The sequence below is a fragment of the Mesoplodon bidens genome (genome assembly GCF_964165515.1).
Source record: "Mesoplodon bidens genome assembly, chromosome: 15".
Lineage (NCBI taxonomy): Eukaryota > Metazoa > Chordata > Mammalia > Artiodactyla > Ziphiidae > Mesoplodon > Mesoplodon bidens.
Genome location: NC_138171.1, coordinates 78,032,355 through 78,040,507, shown reverse-complemented (window position 1 = coordinate 78,040,507; position 8,153 = coordinate 78,032,355).

The window sequence follows — 8,153 nt, the reverse complement described above, 5'->3', positions numbered from 1 at the left end:
ACAACCAGATTTCATCTCTACTGCTTCCTGGCTGACAGCAACCTGATACCTCATAGTTTAATATGACTGCTGGAGCTCCTGCCATCACAATAACATTCTAGGAAGCAGGAAGGAGGAAAAAGGAAGGAAGAGAAAAAATACCAAGAACCTCCCTGTCAAGTAAGTTCCTCTATAAGAAATATTCCTGAAAGTTCCACGTAATACTTCTGCTTATATATCATTGGGCAGATTTTGGACAAAGATTGCACCTACCTGCAAGGGAGGCTGGGAATAGGTGCTATTAACTGGACTCAGTGTCATCTTGAATAAAAGTCAGGGTTCTGTTACCAAAAAGATGGAGGAAGTGGCCACTGCATAGGCAACCAGCAGTCTTTGCCACATATATTTTGAAATACTTGCCACATATATTTCTGGCTACTAAGGTATTGAAAGTAATGAAAAAAATAATTCTATTATGTCAAACCATTTGGAAGTGCCAATATTTGATGATTTTTAATGTATAAATATAACAATTACAAATGGTTTAGCTTAATATTTCTGGCAAGTTGGCAGGCCTGAGTTCCCAAAACTATCTACTATAAACCATCTAAAGTACTAGAAGAAATACTTTAAAAACAAACAAGCAAGCAAGCAAACAAAAGAGAAACAACTTTTATATAATTTCATTATCCTAAAGAAGGCTACTATATGGGCAGTAAAGAAGTGAGAATATGCATTTTTCAGTTAAAGGAGACTTAAAATAGCTATATCCCCTGAGGGTGTCCAAAGAACTTTCATACCTGAGTGGTGCTAGGGGTCAGGGGAGGCACCTGTGGACCAAGACTTGGCCCTGCGTGGAGTAGGAAGCTGGTTGGGAGACCACCTCATATAAAGCTAGGCCTCAGACCTTATTTCCTACTGTTCTCTTGTCACTCCTAAACTTCTGCCACTAGAGCCAACTTGTTTCTCTATGAACTGGCAAATGAAGTACTTATCTTGGAGTTTTTGCATTGGCTGTTCCTTCTGCCTGGAATGCTCTTCCTCCAGGTGTCTGCCTGGTTCGCTCTCCAATCTCCTTCTAAGTCTTGGATCAGTGCCACCCTGACCACCTTATTTAAAATTGCAAACGCTACCTCATCTCACATACATCTCACTCTTACCCTGCTTTGTTTTTTATTTCTATGGCTTTTAATACCTTCTATATGCTACAGAATTTACTTTTTAAAATGTCTACTGTCCTGTCATACCAGACAGAAAGTAATGTCTACCAGGGAAGGTATTTCTTTCTGATTCACTGTTTGGTCCCACCTGTCTAGAACAATGATGCTGTATTAGGTTTCAACACATTTTTGTTAAATAAAGGACAATGTATTGTTTTTTCAATAAAAAAAAAATATATGTTATTTATATTTTAGTTAGCATTGTAAATTATTTTCACTACGAGGGTCAGTCTGGTTCTGTAAATTTCAACACTGCCAGAAAGATAATCAGACATTTGTTGGTAGTGGTATTTAAATGTATGATAAATTTATGTGTTTCTCATGACTTCTACAGATGAACTCATCTCAGTCGACTTGTGTGAACTTCCTATTCACATCCCCTGCTTTTTTAAAACTGGACAATAGTACCAAGTGTGCTGCAAGAAGAGTCCTGATGATATTTCCACTCGCTGTGATCTCTGGTGGCTAGTTTACATCCCAGAACCACTAGTAACATCAAAATCGACCCTACCCCATCTTTTCCTGCACACAGGGACTTATTGAACAGCTCATTCTTGCCTTCAAGTCCTGCTTTTCAGAGTTAGGTAATGTTTGTTTCATTCCCCTGAACTCTCTCCTATTTCCCAGGTAGTCTGCTATGAATTTTAGGTTTATCCGTGTTTCCTTCAGTTTAGCATTCTCAGCATTAAATCCATGTCTCAGTCTGAGTTCTCCCAGAAGCAGACCCTGAGACAAGCATTCAAAGATATGTATTTATTTGGGCGGTGATCCCATAAAGCTGGATCATCCATCAAACCAAACTCTGTTTGCATTATGAAAAGAAGATAAATGGGAATGTCCAGGAGGCAGAATCAGTAAGAAAAGAGGGTTAAATGAATAGCACCCTGTTCTATAATCACCTAAAGTAACCAAAATGATTATGATGATGATTAACACTTATTGAGTATTTTCCATGAGCTTTTCGCTAAGTTTAATTCATTTGAATCTCAGAACATCCAGTGAGGTAGGATGCGTCTTATATTCCCATTTTACAGAATGACAAATTAAGGCATGAATGGGTTACTTAGTTGCCTAATGTCACACAACTAGTAAGCAATGGAGCAAAGTGTGAACCCAGGCACCCTGAGGAGGTCCATACTCCTAAATACTAAGCTATGTATTGCCTCTCAAGTTTATTCTAGAAATGGAGGTCCACTGTAGAAAATTCGAGAAATCTAGAAAAGCAGAAAGGAAAGAATAAAATTTCAGACAATTGTTTCAGTCAAATCTTGATCCCAATAGAACTTGTAAAATTTATGAGGTAGGAATTTTTAATCTGCTTTAAAAGTGAAAGAGCTAACACATTAGGAAAGCTACTCAAGGAATTGCAGCAAAAGGAAGAGGGAAGAGAAGGAAGGAGGGGGGAAGGGAGGGAAGAAAGGAGGAGGTAGAACCAGGATATAGGGACTTCTTTGGAGGTCCAGTGGTTAAGACTCTGTGCTCCCAATGCAGGCGGCCTGGGTTCAATCCCTTGTCAGGGAGCTAGAGCCCGCATGCTGCAACTAAGAGCCGGTGCAGCCAAATAAATAAATAAGTAAATATTAAATGAAATGAAATAAAATAAAATAAAATAATAAAATAAAAAAGAACCAGGATGTAAACCAGGTTTTTCTCCATCCAAAGCACTTTATTTTAATACTCCAGTTGGCATGGGAATTTATTTCAGGAACACATTATGAGATCTAAGGACAATTCCATTAGACTGTGTGGGTGCATGTTTAGTTGTAAGACTTCAAAAATCTTTGAATCTGCACATGGAGTTTGAAGGATTTTGGTTTCAGGTCGCTCCTCTAAGGTCTGACATCGCAGAAACTAGCATTTACTTTTAACTTTATACCTTTGGGCTGGACATGGAAGTAACTGTATACTCTCCCATAGCCTTTTAAGAGCCTCGTGCTTTTTGAGGCTTATTGCATATTTAAAATCGACTCAAAATAGTATTCAGGTCATTTTCCTACTAATAAAAGGGGTATGATCTAAATGATCGAAATAAAACGAAGGTACATTATGCAATTTTAAAGGGAAGTGATTTGCTCTTTTTTATTTTAAGCACTGAAGTAGAAAGATGGATAGAATAAAGACATCATTAAAGGAAATTAAATTAGGGATCAAGGAAGGGCAGGCTAATAACAACCAGCTTAATTATAATAATTTATAAAGACTCATTATAGGATGGTTTCCAAATATCATTCATTGGATCACAACAGATCTGACCTGGTACATCTTAAGTAAGCTGCTTCATTAGCAATCAGTCTGGAATCTTGAGGACTGCCAGGCAAGCATCTGCAATCTGTTATTAGTGGGGAAAAATATAAATTATTTCAAGCCATGAAGTATGTGGTTATCACTTAATGCACCATTATTAGGTATTTTAGAGAGTATTGGACAGATGGCACAGTTAGGAGGAGCCAAACCTTCTAATTTAAGAAAACCTTGAGATGGATTTTTCATTTTGTGCACAGGCTAATAATTAAAGCCTACTTTACATTCTTTATTTTGTCTTTGTGTTTTGATTTCCGACTTTGGCTGATGGTTACTGTCTCTGGCCTAGATTAACTTTTTCCTTCTGTGAATAAACATGAATTATCTATAAGGAACCTTGTACTTAAAATGTCTTATAGTTGTTAATTGCTCAATTCCTAAGGCTTTCTGAGCTTTTTCACAAAGTGGCTTCGGTTTGTATGGGTTTTCAATGTGCTAATACCTCGCCACTTAAAAAATAGGGATTTTAATACAATTAATTATCTCAGATGGTTAGTGCAGCGCGACTTAAAGCGTGGTCCCCAAGCTGGCAGCATCAGCATCACTTGGTGCTTGTTAGAAATACAGCTTCTCAGGCCTCACCCAGATGTACTGATTCAGAATCTCTGGCAGGCGGGACCCAAGAATCTGTGTTTTAAATAAGATTTCCAGGTGCATTTTTTTTTTTTTTTTTTTTGCCATAAGCGGGCCTCTCACTGTTGTGGCCTCTCCCGTTGCGGAGCACAGGCTCAGCTGCCATGGCTCACGGGCCCAGCTGCTCCGTGGCATGTGGGATCCTCTCGGACCGGGGCACGAACCCGTGTCCCTTGCATCCGTGCAGGGCAGGCTGACTCTCAACCACTGCGCCACCAGGGAAGCCCCCCCAGGTGCTTTTTATGTGCAATAAAAATATGAGGTACAGGAGGTTATGGCTGGGGTCAGCAAGCTTTTTCTCTAAAGGGCCAGCCAGATCGTTAAGTATTTTAGGCTTTGTTGGGCCGTCTCTGTCACTGTACAGCAGAAGCAGCCATAGACATGGGTATGGCTGTGTTTGAATAACATTTTACTTATAAAACACAAAATGGGCCAGACTTGGCCCAGGGGCCATAGTTCGCCAACCCCCTGGGTTAGAGCATGGAGTGCTGGTTGTCCCAGGTTTTAATAGTATGTCTGGAAGTTGGGAGACGGAAGGAAGGAGAGCTAAATTTGTAAATGCCTGCTATGTACAAGGCATCTCTTATTTACCCCCCAAACATAGGCCTGCCATATCTAGCCATGAAGATCATGTGCTGAGAGCAGCAGTTGGTGACATTTGGATTTGTATAGTACACAGCCTGGATAGCTTTATGTGGGGGTCCTAGGTTTGCATCATTTTCACGTTACAGGTAAAGAAACGTGTCCAAAGATATACTACCAGCCGGTGTCAGAACCAGGATTAATCCTGGATCTGTCTGTTTGCAGAGGCTGCGCCCTGCCCATTGATTCTGCTGAAAAATAGGTAACATAGCTGACCCTAGCTGCGGGCTATATATATTCCCCTTTCAAAAAGCATGAAGGCAAAAACTTGCCACTGGACATTGGAAGAACGAGAAAGAAAGAGAGGACTGTGTGTGTCAGTGAGAGACTCCAGGAAATACTGTTGACAATACAGGAAAAACAACAGCAACTGAAAGATTACTTTGGAACAACATCGATATTAGCGTTCTGGCAGGTTGGTGATAAGTTCTCTATCAGTTAGCTACCACCACATAACAAACCACCCCCAAACTGAAAATAAGAGTTTATGACTGCACTTGTGGTCTTGACTCAGCTCACTCGTGTATCTGTGGTCCGCTGTGGGTTGGGCAGCAACCCTGCTGGCCTTTGCTGCACTCTCCGTCATGTGGGAGAGTTGGCAGAGTGTAGGCTAGTCTAGGATGGTCTCAGCAGGGACCACTGGGCTCTCTTCCGCGTGGTTAACCTCTCCCGCAGGTTAACACAGGCTTTCTCTTGTGGTAAGATCTCAAGAAAGAGGGTGAGCAGGAGTGTGCAAGCCCTTTTGAGGCTAAGACTTAGAACTGGCACCCCGTCATCAGGACTGAATCTCCTCTCAGCAAAAGATGGGGTCGTTTCCCCACTTCTTGAGTTTTGTCTGCCTTCGTGATTTGCTTTGGCCGATAGATTGCAGCAGCAGTGATGGTGAACCACTGTAAGCATAGGCCTCCAGTGGTCTTGAGCCCTGCCCAGTATCTGTGCCCAAGCTAGCCTGCTGGAGGTGAGTGCCATATGGAACACAGACAAGTTACCCTAGAGTAGCAGCTCCTCACCCACCCACAGCTGATCAGAGAGCGGGGGGCGAGCCTAGTGAGACAAGAAGAACCAGCCACCTGAGCTCAGCCGAAACTGTGGACACACAGAGTGCTGAGCTGACCACAAAGTGGCTTTTTTATGGCACAAAAACTAATTGATAATAGATGTCATACATGTAAAATGACCACATTCTATGGACAAGGTGGGTAGTATTGAATCTTTCACTCCAATTTGAACTTCAAAAAATCGTCTAAATACCAGTGCGGATCTCCTGGCTTATCTGTGGCTGCTATCAATTCCACCAACATCTTTAGAGGTGTGCTGAGAAGTCTTCAGAACATAATTCTTATCTGCAAGAAATCCGTAGTCCTGTGGGTGAGCCAGCTCTGTAAATAGGTACATGGCAATGCAATATGATACACACTGACATAGAGCTTTGGAAGCACAAGGCTGTCAAAGAAGAGGGTGTGATTTACTGTGCTCGGAGAACTTGAGAGTGGCTTTCCAGAACGATTTCCTGTGCAGAGGGAGTGAAATTCCAGCGTAAATGACCTGTGCAAAGGTGACTAGGTTCCAAAAAACACAATGGGTTCAGGGAATAATAAGTCTGGAATCTCTGACATTTAGGAGCCTCTCTAAGCTCTTATGTTCTGGGATCCCTACTTTTCCCTCTGTTTATCCCAGCCTTCGGGGTAGTAACTGCATCTTTCTCATATTCATGATCTAGATTGCCTCAACCCTAGAATTGACAATGGCCTTGACATTGCTCATAACTGGTTTTATCTCTGTTTTTCCTCTGTGCTCTGAGTAAAAAGTTCCCTTTATTAAATCCTCTCGGACAATACTTAGTGTGCCTTCTTGTCTCCTCACCGGAGCATGACCGATCCAATTCTTCAGGGAAATGATTCTGAGATTTACAGGATAATATAGAGGATAATTTTGCAGAGGATTGGGTGGGGAGAATGGGAGACAGGAAAAAATGAAGATCAGGACAGGACTGCAGTTTCTTCCAGGCTAGAGTTATAGGGAACCTTAACTAAAGCAGGGGCCATGGGAAAGAGAACATTTGCTCAGCCCAAGATAAAAGAGTCCCCCTTGATTCTCCTTTTTCTCTCTCTACACCCTCAGCCCCACCCCTGCACACGCACAGACAGCAATTCCATTAGCAAGTACACTCAGTTCTCCACGCGGGAATGTTCTGATCCTGGCAGTGCTTCACTACATCTGCTACAGAAATTCTAGTCTAAGCTGATGCCTTTCCTGCCTTGATGATGACGATAGCCTCCAACTTTCTCCCCTTCTCACTCTTATTTCCCAGATAAGGCAAATCCACAGAAATAGCGTATAGATTAGTGGTTGCCTTATTCAGAGAGCAGCCAGGGGCATTCTTGGAAAACCATAATCCAGACCATGTTGTTCCGTGCTTAAAACTCTTTAATAGATTCCCCTGGTAAGAGAGAGAATTGAAGGCTTGCCACGTGCCGGTTCCTCCCTTCTCTCTGGTGTCATCCGACACCTCTCACCCCCTTAGTCATCGTCCTCCATCAGCACCGGTTTTCCTCCTCCCTGAATTCACCAAGCCACATCCTCCTCTGGGCTTTGCACTGGCTGTATCCTGTGCAGAGAACATTCTCCTACTGGCTGCCCCTCGGCTGCCTTTTATCGTCCTTCCAGTCTGGGTTCAGAGGTCATCTCTTCAGAGGGACCTCTCTTCTCTTTCCTTTCTGATGTAGAGCTTACCTTATCTCCTCATGTTCCTCACCTCGCTGTTTAATTTTCTTTGCAGCGTTTATCTGAATACATTTTATCTCCTTTCCTTCCTCCCTCCTTCGTTCCCCCCTCCCTCCCTCCCTCCCTCCCTCCCTTCCTTCCTTCCTTCCTTCCTTTTTCTCTAGTTTATTTTCTGGCTTCTCTCATTACAGTGTAACCCGCACATAAACACAAGGGCAGGGACCTAGTACACACTCAATAAGCAGTTTTCAGAGGGATGAATGATAAGTTTAAGGAAACATTTCTGAGGTCAGTTCTATAGGCTGTGGCAACCATTTGAGCATGGGAGAAAGGGAAAAGGGAGGAATGGAGAAAAACTCCTAGACTTCTTGTTAAAATCAGGCTACTGGGTGATGGCAACACTATCAACCAGATCAGGACTATCCTTAGAAGAGTGCATTTTGGAGAGAAAATGATGAAATTGATTTGGGACTATGAGAGTCTTATATGCTATAGAATACTTCGGGAGAGGTCTACTGCACAATAAAATCTGGGTCTGGAACTCCAGGGAAGTGGGGGCTCTGGAGGTAGAGCATTCATCATCATCATTATAGACATTTATGCAAATATTTATAATTTGCGAACCCAAATTATAACATATACACTTATAAATAT